Source organism: Trachypithecus francoisi, unplaced genomic scaffold (assembly GCF_009764315.1).
Source record: "Trachypithecus francoisi isolate TF-2019V2 unplaced genomic scaffold, Tfra_2.0 Lachesis_group0, whole genome shotgun sequence".
Classification (NCBI taxonomy): domain Eukaryota; kingdom Metazoa; phylum Chordata; class Mammalia; order Primates; family Cercopithecidae; genus Trachypithecus; species Trachypithecus francoisi.
The window spans coordinates 68,938,428-68,958,676 of NW_022681453.1; the positions used below are offsets into that span (position 1 = coordinate 68,938,428).

Consider the following 20,249-nt stretch of genomic DNA (forward strand, 5'->3'; position numbering starts at 1 on the left):
AAGTAGAGACATTAAGTGTTAATCCAGAGGGAGGAGTAATCACTGTAGTCTGGAATGATTAGGAAAAGTCACAGAACTTGAGTTATTTTGCTCATTCATTCATTTACTGATTTCAGTCATTTATCCAACAAATATTTGAGCTCTTACTGTTTATAAAAAACTAGCAAAAACTGCAGATACATCTTATCTCATGGACAATGCATTAAACAGCTAATTATATACTTACTTAGGGCTGGTTGCTTAAGAAGTAGTGGAAAGAGTATAGGCTTAGATTTAAATATTCCCAGTGTAACAGAGAATGCATTGTGAGATTGGTGGGAGTAAGTAAAATTGGTATGTCACATGCCTAACACTGTGCTTGTTGTTAAATGTTTTCTCCTTCTCTTCTCCTACTTCACCCTCTGTCCCTCTACTTCCTTGTTGAATACATGAGGTGGGCCATGGGAAAAAAAGGCTTAGGAGGTAGCAGAGTCCTGGCTACCCAAGGACTTGAGAATGAGTTCTTACCCTCCTTTCTTATCCTCAGCCTTCTTTCACGGACCTTCTTTCCATGGCCTTGCTTCCTGGACCCAGACTCAAGTTTGTATTATTAGTACTAAAGCCTATTAACCAGTATTAAAGGGGTTTTGGTGGGCTAATTTAGGAATGTAATTATTGTTTTTTCTGGAGATTTCTATGTTTCATTCCACGCAACTATTTTATTAATGAAAATTTGAAATGCTATCTGCTAAATTAGTTTGCATCTTACTCAGATAAGAATGTGTTTTAGAAATATTTCAAGAAGTGTTAATATAAAAATTGTTTTATACCTTTTTTGAAATTCCAGACCTACCATTAAATACTTAGCACTTTGGTCCATGTAGTTTTTACATTGTACGATATCTTTGAATTTTAACATACTCTTTTACAATAAGACTTATTAGGTTTAGTTACATTATGTTTGAGACAATAATAGATGAGGTTGTTGGTAACAGTTATTATAGTGTATTGAACAGAGTTTGTTAGGAAAAGTTTTTATAGTGTATTGAGCACTGGATTTAGATTGGGCAGATCTTGATTTTTCCATTCGTTAGCTGTGTGGTTGTGAGTAAGTACATTTGTTCACTGGTTTTTGATTCATACAGAAGATGTAGTTTGACTAATATGGTCAGGACATGGTTGTGTGTTTACTTATATAAAAATTGTGATTAAGTGCTTTGAAGGAAAAGAACTGGTTACTGTGAATATAATAACAGGTGAAAACTACTTTAGATTGGATTGTCCTAGAGAAGGTGTCTCTGAAGAAGTGAGGTTTAAGCTGAGACATAAAGGATAAAAAGGAAGGGATTAGGGATGGGGATGGTAAAAGAATATTGTAAGGAAAGGGAACATCATGTGAAAAAGTCCTGAGGTTGCAAAATGCTTTGTGTATTCAATAAATTGAAAGAAGCCTAGTGTGACCGAAGGATTGTGAGCAAGGGAAGAATGGCATGATATCAGAATGAAACTAGATCTTACAGGGTTTTTTAAAAGATGCTGAAGCCTTTAAGGAGTTTTAATCAGGGAAATGAGACACAAGTGTAACTCCAAAGTGGGAAGTTGAATATAGATTCAAGTCTCTAAAGGTTGAAAGAATAGTCTGGTCTACAGAAATACATTTGAGAACCAACAGCTCTCAAATGGTAATAATTTGGATAAATACCATGTATTTAAAGATCTGAGAATGCATAAGATAATCTGAGGAGAGTATGGAGACAAGATAGAGAATGGGAGTCTAGGACCAAGCCTAGAAGAACCCCAACATTTAGAAGCTGATAGGGAAGGAACTAGCATAGGAGGACCTCAAGTGAGCAGAGTTTTTTTGGATGACCGAGAAAGTATAATGGTTCTGAAATGGCAATAGGGAACAAAGAGGATGTGATTTTTTTTTTTCCAACTAGATATAAACTTTTATTTCACAACTTTGTCATAATTCACCTTCTAAAAGACAGATTGGGGGACACAGCTGAAAACAGTGGGAGGCCAGATACTGATATCTTTCAAGCAAGAGCATAGCCGTGGTCACTCTAGGGCCAATGTGCTCCTATGGTTCTCAGGCGTCACGGACCAGATGCACCAATATTGTCCAATCCCAGTTTTACTTAGAGCCACCTCCTCTTCTGGGGGCCATCCATCCTCATTTCATGCCAGATTTTTACTAGAGGCTCCCTGTTCTTCCACAACAGTTTTTGACCATAAGTAACATACCATATTCCAAGGAGAGTTCCTCAGGATGCACTGCATAATCAAAACATTTCCATCCCGTGATCATTTCTGCTGTATCCATGGCCATAATGACTTTTAGGGCATTCCCTGTTATGAATGTGAACATCTGAAGGGAAATTGTGGCAAGCCTCCCTTCTGGGATCTTAGTGCAGACAGCTGCAAGGACCATCATGATGATGCCAGATGCACCAAGTGAAGGTCCCTATCTTCCTGTGGCAACTTTACACACATAACTGATACAATTGGAAATAACACCTGCAGATGATAACACTGCTCTTGACCCAGAATGTTCACTGTGCTGGAGGCGAAGCTCCACAAAACATAGATATTTGCTGCCATGTGAAAAAAGGAGAAATAACTGAATGTTGACAGCAACACTGGAAAAGAAAGAACTTTTGAGGCTGGATTAGATGTGAAATATCTGATCATTGTCCGCTGCAGAGATGGTATTCTCTATCAGCAGAATACAAAGACATTCATTTGCACCTGTGATAATTTGTCACCGTCTGCTGACCATTGCTTAGGTTATTCCACCACTTGTTATTCTCCTTTCTGAAGTCTCCTTTTTGTGGTCTTATGCTATCCCAACCATCAACTTTTATATCAAAATAACTCTGGACCCTGAATTTCAGTGATTCATGTTGCCAGATAGCAGCTGATCCAAATGCACAGCCTGTAAACCCAACAGTAAAAACCAAAGGTTTTATGAGAGTCCCTATAGGATACAGAGAAGGATAAAAGGCTGTTGCTTCCACAGGAGGAATCAAAGCACTTCTCTTGTATGCTTCACCACTTGTGTCTGTGTCTGATCTTTGAGGTTCAGCTTTCCTGGGTGCTTTTCTGAATCCACATTTTTGCTGAAGAAGTCAAACCTGTGTCTGAGCAGCCGTGTCGGGGCTAGGGCCACAGTGAGTTCCTTGCAGCTGCGGCTGCTCACTGGCGGAGACCATGTCTGGTCACTGCCCCAACCTGTCTCTGCCTAGCCTCACCATGCCATCTTCCCAACCTCTGCCCCACCATGGCCTGCAAGGACATGGTTTTGAGACGTGTGGAGGAACTGAATAACATCAGCCTCTGTGGGATTTATTGAAGTAGCATATTTGGGGGAGTTATGTTTTCCATAAGGCTAGAAAGTGGAGTTTGCTGATCACAGAAGATGTAGAGTTGAGGAATTGATTCATATGAGAGGGGTGTGTGGAGTAGTAGGGGCATGACAGTTAACAGCAAATGAGAGAGGCTAGTATTTCTGGTGGAGACTTAGGTAAACAGGGATATGAGGTGTTGATAGATTTAGGCCTTTTAATCTCTTGTAGGCTAGATGGATCTATGGCCTTAGTAGCATAGTCTGGAAAGTTTGAAATAGTTTGTTGGGTAAGGGCCAAGTTTCTTATGAGGTAAATCTGCCTCAGCAGGTTCTAGTTATGGTATGATGAGGCTCCAGGCTGGCCTCTTCATTTCTTTTATCTATTAAATAGTAATAATACCTCTTTAATTGTTATTTAAATGGACAGTCACATAGTAGTTAATAAAAGTTGAGTCTAAATAAACGTACAGCCTTTTACGAAATCTTTTAAACATACATCCCAGTAAGTCGTGCTCTAGCCAAGTTCTTCTCTTGTCACTCTTTTGTGTACTGAATATAACAATGCCTAATTGAAGAATAAACGTTGACTATGAATGAGGCACTCAGTTCATCTCTTTGCCGATTACACTTAATTTTAGAACTAAGGATAAATTATTCAAGAAATAGTTGCTGATTTTTTAGCTCGAAGTGTTCTGTAAGCATACTTGGATTTTTTTTAGAACCCAGTGACAGTAATAATTCTTTGGAGAGAATATCTTTGAATATCTTTTTAGAACTTCAAGCAAATTTATCTTAAAACATTTTATATGCTCAGTGTAGATAATTTGGAAATTACAGAGAGATACAAAAAAGAAAATAAAAATTTGCCTGTATTCTCACTATCTAGAGAAAACTCCTGTTTACTTTTTGGTGTGTTTGTGTAGCATTTGTTTTCAAAATTGGGATCGCAATATATAGCGATTTGTAGCTATATATATACTCTGCCTTTTCATGTAATCTTGTGTCATGAATATTTTCCTAAACCATTAAATATTCTTGGAAAATGTAATTTTAATGAGTACATAATACTCTGTTCATTGTGAGTGTATCATAGTTTACCTAATGATTCTCTGCTATTGGACGTCTGGATTGGCTCTAATTTATTGATGTGGTAAATAATGCCTTAATGGATATCTATGTAAATCAATTATTTTCTTCCATTTTCTTTTTACTTTCTTTTGCCGTATTCCTAGAAAGGGAAGTACTGGGTCAAAGAATAGGGCTTCATTTTTGTTGCTCCTGCTTTTTTTTTTTTTTCCTGAGACGGAGTCTCGTTCTGTCACCCAGGCTGGAGCACTGTGGCGTGATCTTGACTCACTGTGACCTCCACCTCCTGGGTTCAAGTGATTCTCCTGCCTCAGCCTCCCGAGTAGCAGGGATTACAGGTGTGCACCACCACACCTGACTACTTTTTTGATATTTTTAGTAGAGACGGGGCTTCACCATGTTGGCCACACTGTTCTCAAACTCCTGACCTCAAGTGGTCCGCCTGCCTTGGCCTCCCAAAGTGCTGGGATCATAGGCGTAAGCCACCGTGCCTGGCTGCTCCTGCTGCCCTTTTTTTTTTTTGCGATAGAGTCTTGCCCTGTGGCCCAGACTGGATTGCAATGGCGCGATCTCAGCTCACTGCAACCTCCGCCTCCTGGGTTCAAGTGATTCTCCTGCCTCAGCCTCCTGAGTAGCTGGGATTACAGGCGCACGCCATCACGCCTGGCTAATTTTTTGTCCCGCTGCTTTTAAGGAAAATTATACTTCAAGATTTCATATTTAAAAATCAATGTGGGTCGGGCTCGGTGGCTCACGCCTGTAATCCCAGCACTTTGGGAGGCCGAGGTGGGCGGATCACTCGAGGTCAGGAGTTTGAGACCAATGTGACTAACATGGTGAAGGCCCATCTCTACTAAAAATACAAAAATTAGCCACATGTGATGGTGCACGCCTGTAATCCCAGCTACTTGAGAGGCTGAGGCATAAGAATCACTTGAACCCGGGAGGTGGAGGTTGCAGTGAGTTTAGATGGCACTACTGCACCCTAACCTGGGCAACAGAATGAGACTCCGTCTCAAAAAAACCAAAAAACAAAAAAAAAACTTGGTGTGTGTGTGTGTATTTGGCGGTATAGCATTGTTTATTTCTCTGTTTCCAGCAGTGATTTATTTTTGTGTGGATTTGCAGACCCCCTTGCAGTAATAAATCCTTACAGGTTCTCTTTGGCTTATATGTTGAGAACAACTTCTGTAGATTATAAACTACCCCAGTTCTCTCCCGTATCCTTTGTTTCACTGCTCTTGCTCCAGCAGATGCCTTCTCGTTGCCCCTAACAAATAACTCTTCCTTCTTTATTCAGTGATTGTTTTTTCCAAACATCCCTTGCTTGATATTTGGGGAAAATTTTAAGGCTTTTAAAAAATCGTATTTGAGAGCGCCTAGTTTTATTGTATCCCTTGTTAACACCTTGAGTGTTTATTTTTTAATATTTGCTGATTTGTGAGATGAAATATGATAGTTGTATTTGGGGGTAGGAGGAATGTCTGAAATAAATTCTTTCTTCCCAACTTATGATTTAATAAGAGCTGGAAGGGGAAAGGTAAGGTATAAAACCCAGTGTTTGACATTTTTATCCTTTTAATCTGGCTACTGTCCATCGTACTTTCAGAGCTGAAAGGGCTCTAAATTTCATATTTATTCAGTCCTTTCAATTTACAGATAGGGAAACTAAGCCCTAAAAAGGACATTCCTTGACTTCCTCAAGGTCATAAGCCAAACAGTGTTAGAAGTTTGGCCTATTTTTTCATAACTTAGTGTCTTGGTTTTTCTACAAACATCTTCTGTGTCTGCACCATGTGTTCCCCAGCCTGCCTTTCAGGTTGACTTTCAGGTGACTAATTTTTTTCTGTTTGGAGGCCTGGTAGACTCTTTTTTATCCTTCAGTTTAACCACAGTACTTTGATCATCCTGAGTCAGTTCTTGCATACGTTGTACCTTTTTGTCCTGCAGATAGTGCTCTCAATTTCAAGGAAAGCTTCAAGGAAATTTTCTATTCATGTGTGGCATCTACTTTTGGAACAATAATTATCCTTATGTTGGATCATCTTTGTTCTTCACATTTATCATCTTCTCCAGAATTACTTTAATCTGTTAAGTGATTCCCTCTGCATTCACTATTATGATTTCCTTTCTTCCCTGCAATTAATTTTTCACTATGTTTTTTTCTGTTCTTTGCTGTTTCTAGTTTATTAGATCTCTGATGTTTTGTTCTGCTAAGAACAAACTGAGAACTGTTGTAGGCTAAAAAACAGCCCTCCAGAAGAGATCTGTCACCCAGGCTCATTGCAACTTCTGCTTCCTGGGTTCAAGTAATTCCCATGCCTCAACCTCCCAAGTAGCTGGGATTACAGGCACCCGCCACCATGCCCAGCTAAATTTTTGTATTTTTAGTAGGGATGGCCAGACTGGTCTCAAACTACTGGTGTCAAGTGATCCGCCCGCCTCCGTCTCCCAAAGTACTGGGATTACAGACATGAGCCACCATGCCTGGCTCCCAAAAGAATCTTACTATCCATTGGCAGTCACTGACATGCATCTCCTGACATGCACTGCCTGCCTTAGACAACCAGGTAGATTAGTGAGTCTGTCTTCTTTCTATAGATTTGCTTATTCTGAACATTTCATATGAACAGGATCATATAATATGTAGTCTTGTGTGACTGTCCACTTATTTTCAGTTAAACTCCTTCAAGATCTTTCTTTTTACATGCCTTCTGCCATTATTGTTATCCCTTCCCACCCCATTGCTTCCCTGCTCCCCCACTCTTTCACACTTTTTAGAATTTCAGCTGAAATACCACTTTTTCGGGGGGACCTCCCCTAATGGGATTCTAGATACTCCATTATGGACTTAATTGTGCCCCACCATTCTCTTTTGTATCTCTTCAGTTATTATCTAATGGACCAGTTATTTGTATAAATAATATCTGCTTCTCTCACAAGGTAGGGAGTTTGTTGTTGTTTTGATAAATACTTAGATGAACACATTCAGGCACTTTACCCAGTGGGAGGGGAAAGAGATTTTCAAAGAAGAGAGATGTGTGTACATATGTTAACTATTAAGGTGGCAATGAAAGTGTAAACTGAAAATATAGAAAATTAGTAGTTAATTAGGCTTTATGTATGTAGACTGGACAGGTACCATAAAGAATGTGTATTATACTCTCCCAGCAATATCATGAATCTGGAATTTTTTTGGTGGGGGGACAGGGTCTTGCTCTGTTGCCCAGGCTGGAGTGCAGTAGTGGCTCCAGTAGTGGAGAGCATACATGGCTCACTGCGGCCTTGACCTCCTGGGCTCAGGCAGTTCTCCCATCTCAGCCTCCCACTGGTGTGTGCCACCATGACTGGCTAATTTTTAAAAAAAGTTTGTTTGTTTTTTTTTTGTAGTGACAGGATCTTGCTATATTGCCCAGGCTGGTCTTGAACTCCTGGGCTCAAACAGCAGTCCTCCCGCTTGGCTTCCCAAAGTGCTGGGATTATAGGTGTGAGCCATTAAAACCTAAGACTGTTAAGTGCCAGCTTAATTTTTGGAGTCCATTTATGTTGTTGGTTAGAATATTTGGAATATTTACCCTACCTGAAAAGTTGAATAAAACTGATATATTCTGTTTTAAATTTCGATTCAGCAGTTCAGTTTTTCAAGCTCATTTGTAAATAATGGGCGCATATTGCTTACATGGGTCACAATTTATTTCAGGAAGGTGCTGCATCATCTGTTTTGATGGAGATCTTAATGAAATTGGCTGCTCTTGACCTCTGAGATTCACTATTTCCTCATATTTTCATGGTACCTGGATGGTCAGGTACACTGTTCTCTTCTCCCTTAGTGTTTGCTTTACTCTTTAGTGGATACTGGAGATACCTAGGACAAAGGTTTGTGATGAGGGTGTGTGTATGAGGGTCTTAAGATAAGGAAAATAGTATTTTTCTTCTTGATTAAATTTAAGGGGCATCATGAAATTTAAGTAACACCTTAAGGGTAATAGGTCAGATGGTTTTCTGTTGACATTGTTGATCTATAAAGTTATTGCTAGCACTGTGTTTACCATATTAAGTATTAAAACCTTATATTCTGTGGGACTCTTCACATGGGTATATAGTTTCAGTTTTTATAATGGAAATTGGTGAGAAAAAAGGATGACTACAAATTTTTGTTTTGTAGTTAACTTTTATTACAATTTCATCTAGGATGCATGAAAGTACATGGAATTTGGGGGCTGTGTTGGAGATAATCTTGGAGGGACACAGCTCAGGAAGGTCTTCAGTGGAACCTTGGTCTTGTTACTTGCATATATTCACATCAAACCTTTTAAAGTTTCCACTGATTTTTTTTTTTTTAATGAGTATGTGTTAAATGCTTCTGCAGGTTGTAGAGGTATGGTATAAAAAAGAAATTCACCAGCAGTCACAGCTAGCAGACTTGGGCTAGTCCTATCCTGGTATATCATTAAGTCAGGTAGTTAACAGTAGGAGATGACAAAGACCATTTTAAAAAGGGCAGAGTTAGGCATGTACATATTTCCCAAGGATGAAAGTTCCGTTTCAAGGGAAATTGTTTCCTACTTTAATGTCCTTATCTACTTTTGACACTGCAAATAATGAGTAAGCAGTGTGGGAGACACTCTGCTTTGGCGTTGGATGTCCTAAGATGTTCTTCCATGACCCGCCAATAAGAGGATCAGTCTTATTTTATTTCTCAGGCAGTGGTAAAGGAACCGAGTCCCAATGGTAGACCCACTGTGAGTGCAGGATTGTGTTATTCCAGTGGCTTTTATTTAATAGAGCCCAGTTAGCATCTCTTCTAGTAGAGCTTTGTGGGGAGAAATGCTAAGTGGACTGCTTTGTGAATTGACCCACTTAATCTGACAGTACTCTTCCTCATTGAGGAGGTAGACTTGGACATACCCTATTTGAATGGCATTGCCAGGTTCTCTAAAGGCCGGTCTTTCTTTCTTTCATTTTTTTCTTTTCCTCTCTCTCTCTCTTTCTTTTGTGGGGAGAGGATTGGGAGATGTTAAGCAAGCTTTTAGAGGGAGGAAGATGAGGCAAATATAAAAACCAATATGGATTTGATTATAAGTAACTGTGATCAGTTGGGACAATATTATTTAATATATGCATATATTGACAATATTGTGGGTTTGGTTTCAGACCACCATGATAAAGCACATCGCACAATTTTTTTTTTGGTTTCTTAGTGCATATAAAAGTTATGATTACACTATACTATAGTTTATTAAGTACAGTAGCATTATGTCTAAACAACCTTAATTAAAACATCCTTTATTGTTTAAAAATGCTAATAATCTGAGCCTTCAGTGACTAGTCATCTTTTTGCTGCTTAGTGTTGATGGCTGTTGACTGATCAGGGTGGTGGTTGCTGAGGGTGGCTGTGACAATTGTTTAAAATGAGACAACCATGAAGTTTGCTGGATTAATTGACTTCCTTTCACGAAAGATTTCTCTGTAGTATGAGATGCTGTTTGATAGCATTATATTTGTTTTAGTTTTTAAAAGAGATGGGTGTCTCACTGTGTTGTCCAGGCAGGACTCAAACTCTTAGGCTCAAGTGATCTTCATACTTCTGCCTCCTGGTTAGCTGAGACTACAGTAGCCAGCACCCCAGGCATTATAGCATTTTAGTAGAACTTCTTTCAAAATTGGAATCAGTCCTCTCAAACCCTGCTGCTGCTTTGTCAGCTGAGATTATATCCTAAATCCTTTGTTCTCATTTCTGCAGTAGTCACAGCGTATTCACCAGGAGTACATTCCATCTCAAGAAACCACTATCTTTGCTCATTCATAAGAAGCAACTCCTCATCTGTTCAAGTTTGATCACAAGATTGCAGCAGTTTAGTCACATCTTCAGACTCTGTTTCTAATTCTGGTTCTCTTGCTATTTCTACCACATCTGCACTGACTTCCTCCACTGAAATTTTGAACTCCTCAAAATCATCCAGGAGGATTGGTATCATCTTCCAAACTCGTGTTCCTGTTCCTATGAATCATGAATATTCTTAATGGCATACAGAAGTTGTTTAGTGTAGCCATCTTCATCAATGGTCTTAGCTAAATCTTCCAGATAACTTGCTGCAGCTTCTAAATCAGCACTTACTGCTTTACTTTGTGCTTTTATGGTATGGAGAGGGCATCTTTCCTCTGCTAGCTTCAAACTTGGCAGCTTCCTCACTTCTGTTGGCCTTCATAGAATTGAAGAGAGTTCTGGCCTCGCTCTGGGTTAGGCTTTGGCTTAAGGAAATGTTGTGGTTGGTTTGGTCGTCTGTCCAGACCACTCAGACCTTCTCCGTATCAGCAATAAGGCTGTTTTACTTTCTTATCATTCGTCTGTTCACTGGAGTAGCACTTTTAATTTCCTTCAAGAACATTTCCTTTGTATTCACAACTTGGCTGTTTGGCAAAAGAAGCATAGCTTTCAGCCTGTCTGGGCATTTGACATATTTTCCTCATTAAGCTTAATTATTTCTAGCTTTTGATTTAAAGTGAGAGACAGGTGACTCTTTTCTCACTTGAACACTTAGAGGCCACTATAAGCTTGTTAATTGGCCTGATTACAATATCGTTGTGTCTGGAATAAGGAGCCCTGAGGAGAGGAAGGGAGATGAGGGAACAGCTGGTTGGTGGAGCAGTCAGAGCACACACAGTATTAATCTGTTAAGTTTGCCTTCACTAATCATAGATCACCGTAATGAGTATAATAATAATGAAAAGTTTGAAGTACTGCAAAAATTACCAAAATGTGACACAGAGAAGTGAAGTGAGCACGTGCTGTTGGAAAAGTGACACTGATAGACTTGGTTAACATAGGATTGCTATAAACCTTCAATTTGTAAAAAACCATAATTTCTGCAACACGCAATAAAATGAGGTAAGCCTAGATATTTTTCTCTTAGGCATGTTCCTTGTCTTATTAACTATAAACTTAGCATCGTTACTAATGAAGTTGTAAACTAGAATTTAATCAGTATTTGAAAATGTATGGTGTCCCTTGCAGAAATGGAGTTAATGGCAGAGCTCGTAGTTATTACCTGCTATTTTATTTTCCATAGTTAATTTTAAGAGGTTCTTATAAAGTTGTTTGCAGATACTCTATCTTCACAGCAGTTAAAATTGTAATATTTTAGGCATATCTTCTCCTCCTGTTTTGTTATACAGAAAAGCTTTAGCTAATAAACAGATTGCATTCTAAAAGTTCATAAACTATTTTGGAACTTAGAAAGTATTTTTCCATAGTAAGTTTTGTAAATAAGTAAATACAAATAGGTTCCCAGGCTATCCTACAAAAGCCTAATGAAGCCATAGTTATCTCAAATATCTATATACTTACAGTGACATATAATAGAAAATAATATGGCAAGAATAGTAGTTAAACAAAACCAAAACACTGTTAAGAACTAGTTTTGAAAAATTTTCTTGTATGTGATTGATAAAGGGATTTAATCAGAGGGATGTCAGGCGTAGAGACTTGCAGGAGTCTGCCAGGCCTTTCTGTGTCCTTTCAGATACTTAATAGGTTGATGGCATTTCTTTCTTTTGATATTGGTATACAGCAGAAATGCTATCTTTTTGCTTACCAGCTATGGTTAAGGTTGTATTTTAGGTCCTGAGTGGAATGAAAATGTTAGAAAAGAAATAGTTTCCTTAGATTAGAAAGATATGAAAGAACAATGGAAGATAGAGTAACCTAGGATGTGTGTTTGAAAAAGAAATTGAGATAGATTTCGTTGACATACAAATAATACAAGTTTAAGGGAATGGGGTAGAGTATAACATGTGAATGATTCCTGATGGAGAAGAGCAAAGATGTTGATAAAGTATGTTGGGTTAGCAATCCTTATGCTGGTCAGTAAGTGGTTTTGAATGTCTTTGGAAGCTGTTTAGAACTGGGAATGGGGAGTAGAATGCTACTTTGGTATTTTTATATGAACTGTTTCAGTATTGTTTTTTCATAACATGGTACAACAGCTCACCAAAAATACTTAAATAGCTTGATATACATTTGGAATGTTTTTTGATGTATTAAACTATTATTAAGAAAATACATTTTTTGAATGTATGAAAAGTGAAAGTAAAATATTGTACTTTAGGTAATTCAACAAATGCCTACAACTATTATGTGATGAGAGAGATTTGGTTTTTACATTCTTTTTTGTTTGTTTGTTTATTGATTAGAAAAACCATGCTTCCTTTTTCAGTCTCCAGAATGTTTCTGATTTAGAAGAAACCAGTGCAAAAAGAAAATCAGGAAATGTTCCTTCTATTCCTACAAAAGTAACAACTGTCGTTAGGCTATGTATTATTACTTAGTATTGTGATAAATCTGTTCAAGTGTTCAAATGTTTGCTATCTGTTCACTGATTTGATTTGCCTGAGGGGAATTTCTGGCTCTCTTTTTACTTGTTTTAGATGATTTGTCTCTCAGGTAGCTTCATATATCAGCAACATGACACAGTTTTATATTTAAAGTTATTTTTTGCAGTTTATATTAGAAGATGTAAAGACTTACTAAAAGGTATGGTTATATTGGACTGAGTTATTTTTATGGATTTATTTTAGAATGTAAATTGTTCAACTTTCACTTTTATAAGTATTGGAAAGTATACTAAACTTAGGAATTGGATGAGGCAATTTGAATGAGTACTATAAGACTACAGTATAGTTTTTAATACTATACAGTCTAAACTGCAGTGTTATACTAAACTACAGTTTTTAATACTATGCAGTCATTGCTGTTATACATGGGGCATTGGTTCCAGGACCACTGGGCACATCAAAATCTTTGCATACTCAAGTCCTGTAGTTGGCCCTGTGGAACCACTGTATGTGGAAAGTTGGCCCTCTGTATATGAGGGTTTTACACCCTGCAAATACTGCACTTTTAATCTTTTAATCTGTGTATAAGTGGACCTGCGCAGTTCAAACCCATATTGTTCAGGGGTCACCTGTATATAACCTTGAGCAATTTTACTTATTTTTTGAGTCTCAGTTCCCTCCTCCCTGATTTAGTACTGGTTTTTCCTCCCTTGTAGGACTGTTGCTTAGATCAAATGAGATAATGGGTCTAAGTGTGCTTTTAAACTGTAAAGTGCTTCACAAATTTATTTGTGATGATGAGTGATGATGGTTTGGTGATCATGATTGGTTCTAGGGAAGACTGTCAAATATATGAATTTTGTCTGCATTATCTTCTCAATCTGTTGAATTGACTTTACTCTTTTAAGAGGGTGATTGCAGGGTCCGAAGTCATCTCTGAGGAGGAAGTAGAGGTATTTATTTTGGTGACTTTTAATCTTTAGTTTCCAAAGTATAGTAGAAGCCTATAGAAATTTGTCACTTACAAATGAACAAATATTTTACAGACTGCTATCTGCATAGTCATAAAATGGGACTCCACTAGTGTGTGATAACCATAAGTGTTGCCCTCATGGATTGGTTATTAGTTGTTAAATTGTAATTGGTAAAGTATGTAGGACTGACAGAGTAAGCAGTAGTCTTCTGGGAGGAAACAAATCCCATCCTCTCTCCTCCCCTCCCTACTGTTTCAATTCAACAGCGATTTTTAATTTAATAACCTTCACTTTAAAGTGATCAAAAATGTGTGTAGATTTGTATGCTGTGCTATGGAAAAAGCAGTTTGGATTAAGGAGTGCAAATGTCTTTGCATATTTCAGGAGAGGGCAGGGTTAGATAAGCTGTTACAATGGGGGCATTTGGGTTGTCAGAATGCAATATTGAGGATCAAAGGGATGTGTGGTAGGCCAAGAACAGACCTAATTGGTTTAAAATGTATATGTAGAGCACTGATCTGGTATTACTGTCACTAAAGACTACAGTAAAATATACCAACTTTTTGAGATCTATTTTCTGGCTTTCTTCTGGCTGCTCAAGGTTGATGTTTCTAGATGTGACTGCTGACTGGATCAGTGAGTGAGTAATTGTATTTTTAAAGGTAATTATTTACTTCTTTAGTTTAAATACTTACCATTTGCTCTTTTCATCCATGTATAGTGTACTAATTCTTTGATAATCTGGTAACCTTCCTTCTTAAGAAAAATTTAAATGTAGTATCCACCCTTGCCCTCTAAATTGGACAGCTTATAAATCAAGCGGATAAGCAGGTTTAAGAGTTAAAAATTATAATGTAAATTCCTAAAAGCCGAAGATTTTTGTGCACATGCTGTAAGGCTTTTAGATGTGTATGGAAAATAAAGCTGTTTCTAAAATACATCTTGAAATTATTTCAAGTGAGGACTTAAGACCAAGTGAAATATTTATTCACTTTGGGTTTGGTTTGATTTTATTCCAGTTGAGTGAAGTTAGAGAAAAGGAAAATACACTTGATTCCAGTTTATGGCTTATAAGTAAAATAATGTAAGTTCAGACTGTTGGAAATTAGCATGTTTCTGATTTTAGGTTTATTGTTTGGTTTAAAGTAAAATTTGGTTTTGAGGTAAAACCAAGAAGATAAAAAATTGAGTCAATTAAAATTGGCTCAGAAGAAGTATGGATATTTCAAAGAAAAAATTGGGGTGGCTAATAGATATTTGCCTCAGCACCTTTTGTAAGATATTTGGAGTTTTAGGTTTTGCTAAACACAAAAAGTTGGTGTCGGGGTCTAAATACCTATCTCTTGTCTTTATGACATGGTCCTTAGCAAAGTAATGTAGTAGGGCACGAGTTTTGCAGTAAATGGACAGGTATGAATCCTGTGGGTATGAGTTATTGAAGGGATTACTTTGAGCAAATTATCAAATCTTTTTGAACACCAAAATTTTCCCATTTGTTAAATTGAGTGTTCTGAGTATGTCATAGGCTTTTTGTAGGAATTAAATGGTATGTTATGGCTCTTCAAGTGTGGTAGCTGAACCTGCATTAAGAAGCATTTGAGGTGCTTATTTAAAATATAGTTTCTGGAGCCCCACTTCAGAAATACTGTCCTTTTGGGGGATATATTCTAGAGTCTTCATTTTAGTAAACTCCCAGGTGATTCTTATGCCCACTGTGAGTGGTGCTTGCAAACTGTAAACAGTTCTCAAGGAATATGGTTACATAAATTGAACTTAAGATCTCAGATTTGTCTCCTGTCCAGTTTTTGCCATTTGCTGCATATTGATGCTCTAAAGAAACCAAAATTGTTTCGAGAAGGGTTAGAAACAGAGGAAATTTCTGATCCATACCTAAATACACATGTGGGACATTGAGTCATTTGTTTTGGCTGCTCATTGTCACCATGTTTTCAGTAAGCCCTCCATTCTGTTTTACTACTTGTAAAGGCTTTTCTATGTACCTTCTCCCCAGAAATTTATATCTGACCAATGGCAAGCATAGGAATAAGCAAAAGCACTACTTAGTTTTAACGTGAAGTAGTCAGCTTGCAAATCCTAACAATTCTGCTTGAATAATTCTTGTAAGTTCAATGGCAATCCTTTGCTGAGCACTTGCATTGTGCTGAACCTTGTGCACATGGGAAATGTGAATGATTCCAATAATGTGTAGTTTTTCTTATTTATTTATTTATTTATTTGAAACAGAGTCTCACCTTGTCACCCAGGCTGGAGTGCAATGGCATGATCTTGGCTTATTGCAACCTCCGCCTCCCAGGTTCAAGTGATTGATTCTCTTGCCTCAGCATCCCTAGTAGCTGGGATTACAGGCATGCGCCACCATGCCCAGTTAATGTTTTGTGTCTTTGGTAGAGACGGGGTTTCACCATGTTGGTCAGGCTGGTCTTGAACTCCTGACCTTGTGATCTGCCTGCCTCCGCCTCCCAAAGTTTGGGATTACAGGCGTGAGCCACTGTGCCTGGCCAATGTCTGGTTTTTCTAAGAGCTCTTAGTGAAGTAAGGGGTTCAGACTTTTAACTATAGGACATTGTGATGAGTACCGTGATAGGGCACATGTGAGTGGTAAAAGAGCATAGTGGAGCAGAATAATATATTCTTTCCTATTTCCACTGCTTATAATTCAAAGTTCAAAGAAACTGTAACTTATTGAGCACTCACTACGGGGCATGCATTTAAAAAACAACTGTGTAACCTGTGCTATTCAATCATCACAACCCTAAGTAGTAGCTGTCTCCATTTTATAGATATTAAGTAGGTTGAACTTGTGATATAAACCTTTGTATGACTTCAAAGCCCATATTGTTTTCATTATGCCTCTAAGGACAAAATTTGATTTTTTTTTTTTTTTTTTAAAGAAGGGAATGTTATGATTCTTCAGAATTGATGTCTGTTAATTTCAGTAGCATGATGTCTTCCTGTGATTGAAAATAACTCTGGAGTCTTTATGTCATCTCTGTCCTCTGCCACCCTATGTTTTCCTTTTCATTTCTAAAAGTGATAGACAAGGCAACATCTCCAGAAGCCAGCCTGTGTGACATCTGTCCATTTTGTTTTCTCTGCCTCTCCTTTTGTTTACTCTTCCTATCCCCAAAGGAAATTTAGTAATTGTTCTGTTTTGTTTTTCCTGATGTCTTAGATTAGAATCACGTGAAGATGAATGGTATCTAAGGGAAAAGGCCCTATTAGGAAGATTTTTATCACATCAAGTTTACATAGAAATTGCCCTGGAATTTTTATCCTGCTGTTGATCATTAGGGTTGATTTGATTGATTTAACTACTTGGTTGATATTTCTTTTCTTTCTTTGTAGTTTCATTTGTTCCAGCATATATAAGCAGTTTGCTCTCTGGCTAGAGCTTCCGCATCATAAAATAAAGCCCCTATTTTAATCACAAGAATAAGTTCATTTTTGAATTTTCTAACTCTGATCCCATGGGGCCTAGTTTTCTACTTTTTATTTCCTTTGCTAATTAATTTTTATGTAGTTTTCTTGTTTCTAGCAGTTTGTTTATTTTGGGGAGAACATCTTTGCTTTTTAAAATTAAACTTATTTTATTTAAAAATGAATAGAGACAGGGTTTCACTATGGTGCCTGCTATGGCCTCCCAAAGTGCTGGGATTGCAGGTGTGAACCACTGTGCCTGGCCCAACATCTTTGTTGTTGTTTGTTTTGTTTTTGCTTTTTGTTTTTTTAAACAGAGTCTCACTCTGTCGCCCAGGTCCCAGGTTCAAGTAATTCTCTTGCCTCAGCCTTCCAAGTAGCTGTTTGTATTTTTAGTAGAGATGGGGTTTCACCATGTTGGCCAGGCTGGTCTCGAACTCCTGACCTCAGGTGATCCACCCGCCTTGGCCTCCCAAAGTGCTGGAATTACAGGCGTGAGCCACCGCGCCCAGCCAACATCTTTGTTTTAATAGTTATTTTATTATTATTTTTTAAAATCTGGATTCTTTGAATAGAGTTGAACTTCAACTTAATCTGAAAAATTTGCAGTGGTCAGAGTTTCCTCTTCTGACAGTCTTATTCATACCTGAAGATGAGGTTCTTTTGAGTAATTTATATAATCATATTTTGCAATAGCGTCATTGTTGTAAACATCTTTTAAAAATAGCTCTGTGTTATTTCTCTGCATGATAGAGAAATAATTGGCAGTGCCTTTTCCCCTGCTAATACTGTTGTTAGAAAATGTGAAAATGCTTTGTGTCTTCATGGGTAGTCTGCTGATTTCTCTAGGCTTTTGTTGCAGACTTTTAACTTTCTGTTATTTCTCCGTAGAGACTTCATTCTTGAGGTGAAGGAAAATTTTTATAGAGGCAGTCATTGCAGACTTAGCTCTCCACAGCAGGGTCACCAGAGTATTTATTAGACTGTGGCATGACTTTTCTCAGTTTGTGGTATAGCTTATTCATATTCTCTAAAAGTCTCTCAGTTACAAAGTGTTTCAGTTGTTGCTTTTTCTCAGCACTGGATTTTAAGAACTAGTCTCCTTGAAACAAGAAACATCAAATTAAATGCCTTTGTTAAATGAACAAAGTGTGCTCAGCTTTGAGATTTATCATTTGAATAAAATTAGAGTGTCAGTGCCAGACACCTACCTACTAAATATTTAAACATCCTTGAAGTGGACTTTTGGCTTTTGGATACTCCCCCCATATCTTGGATGTGGTTAGTGTCACCGTGTTCATTGCAGGGTGGATTGGTCTGAGGAGTGACTTGAGAAGACTTTAAAAAATACGACTACAAAATGTTGTTTACAGGTACAATCCTGTTTTTAAGAGATTGAGAACTAGGCTGTGTGTATCATTTTGGGATATGCCTAAACTTGCCAAGGCTTTTGTAAAAATTGTATTCTAGACTGGATGCAGTAGCTCACACCTCTAATACCAGCACTTTGGGGAGGCTGAGGTAGGAGGACTTTAGACTTAAGACCAGGAGTTAGAGACCAACCTGGGCAACAAAGTGAGACCCTCTCTCTCCAAAAAGTTAAAAAATAAAAAATATTAGCGAGGCGTGGTGGTTTGTACCTCTAGTGCTAGCTACTTGGGAAGCTGAGGCAGGAGGATTGCTTGAGCCCAGGAGTTCAGTGTCACGTCATTGCACTCTAGCCTGGACGACCCTGTCTCTTAAAAAAGAAAAAAATTATTCTGTATTTAACAGCCTTCGATAGAACGTGATTGTTCTTTTGTATACCATCTTTTCATTGCGTCATGAGGAGTCTATTCTGGTTTATGTATTTAAGACTTATCTATTATGGTAAAGAGTAGAAATTTAATGCTGCCTTTTAATTATGTAGGGAATTTGTACAATGTGAGTGAAGTCCTCTGACAGGAGAGAGGGCCTGAAGCTGGACTAGTTCCTGCTGCTGTGCTGTTGTACCTTCAAGGTAGTTTCAAAGACCAATTTTATTATAATCGCTAGTGCCATATAATTAGTTTGGAAATTACTGTTTCATGTATGCTAGGAAATTTAGTACTGGACAAAGTGGTTATTTTTTGTTTAAGCAAATTTGTTACGATTTCTAGTTTTTCTTGAGGATTTTGGTTTCTTGGAAGCAGTGCTATGGTCTGAAATAACCCAATTTGTTGTAGCAAATATTAAGTTGTTTGGATGTCACAGAATCAACTGTTGTACATTTTTATTTTTCAGATGGTTTTGCTTGGGTATAAATTTCAAAACCTAATGTTGCTAAAGTGTCTCTGGGAATAGGTGTTGATATTAAGGAGTACATGGTTGAGGCCAGAAAACTATAAAAGGCTGTTGATTTATTCTCTTACTTCCTATTACTCTGGAGCTGATCCTTTTACATTATGTTACCAGAAACATTATCTTCTTTTTTTTAAGAGAAGATGGAGAAAAGAATATGAAGTTAGTGGTAGTAGGAAGGTTTTAAAATATAGCAGAGGAAGCATGAGACATGTGATGAATTTTGCTACCTAAAGCTTTATGATAAATTAATCTATTATGGGTATTAATGTAGATGAAACAATGTATGGGATCATTCTTTGTAAACAGTACAGTTTTATACAGTTGTTATCTTATTGCCAGGTTGGCTAATTGTAATGCCAAATGGTAATGTGCTTTTCCTTGGCATACTAGCTGCTGACGGACCCATGGCACTACTAATGTTCATGCTAAGTCATACCCCATATTGCCCTGCCATTCTTTTCAGCTCTGCTATTTCAGATCTCTGATAGAACAGTCTGAAGAATGTGATAATTTCTGAATAAATTCAGAAATTTATTCAGGAAATTTATTCAAGCATCTAGGATGCTTGAAGTCTGTAATAAAGACTGAAGACCCATTGTTCCTAGTACCTAGATAGTACATATTGGTGGAGAATATTGTCTGTAATAATTCTTAGCAATTTCTCTAACTGTTTTAGACAGAATAAAGTAAATCTTTTAATTACTGCTAAGGTAGTAAGTACTTTGTCTCTAGATGTACAAAAGTGTGAAAGATTGGTCCTTGTCCAC

The 20,249-nt window shown here is 37.6% G+C and overlaps 1 protein-coding gene and 1 pseudogene across 4 annotated transcripts in view; one reads left to right on the forward strand and one right to left on the reverse strand.

Moving 5' to 3' along the window:
• The window catches only part of GSK3B (glycogen synthase kinase 3 beta), a 279,756-nt gene that overhangs the window by 64,687 nt on the left and 194,820 nt on the right, over positions 1-20,249 (forward strand). The window lies entirely within an intron of this gene.
• Positions 2,117-3,241, reverse strand: LOC117083459 (annotated as a pseudogene).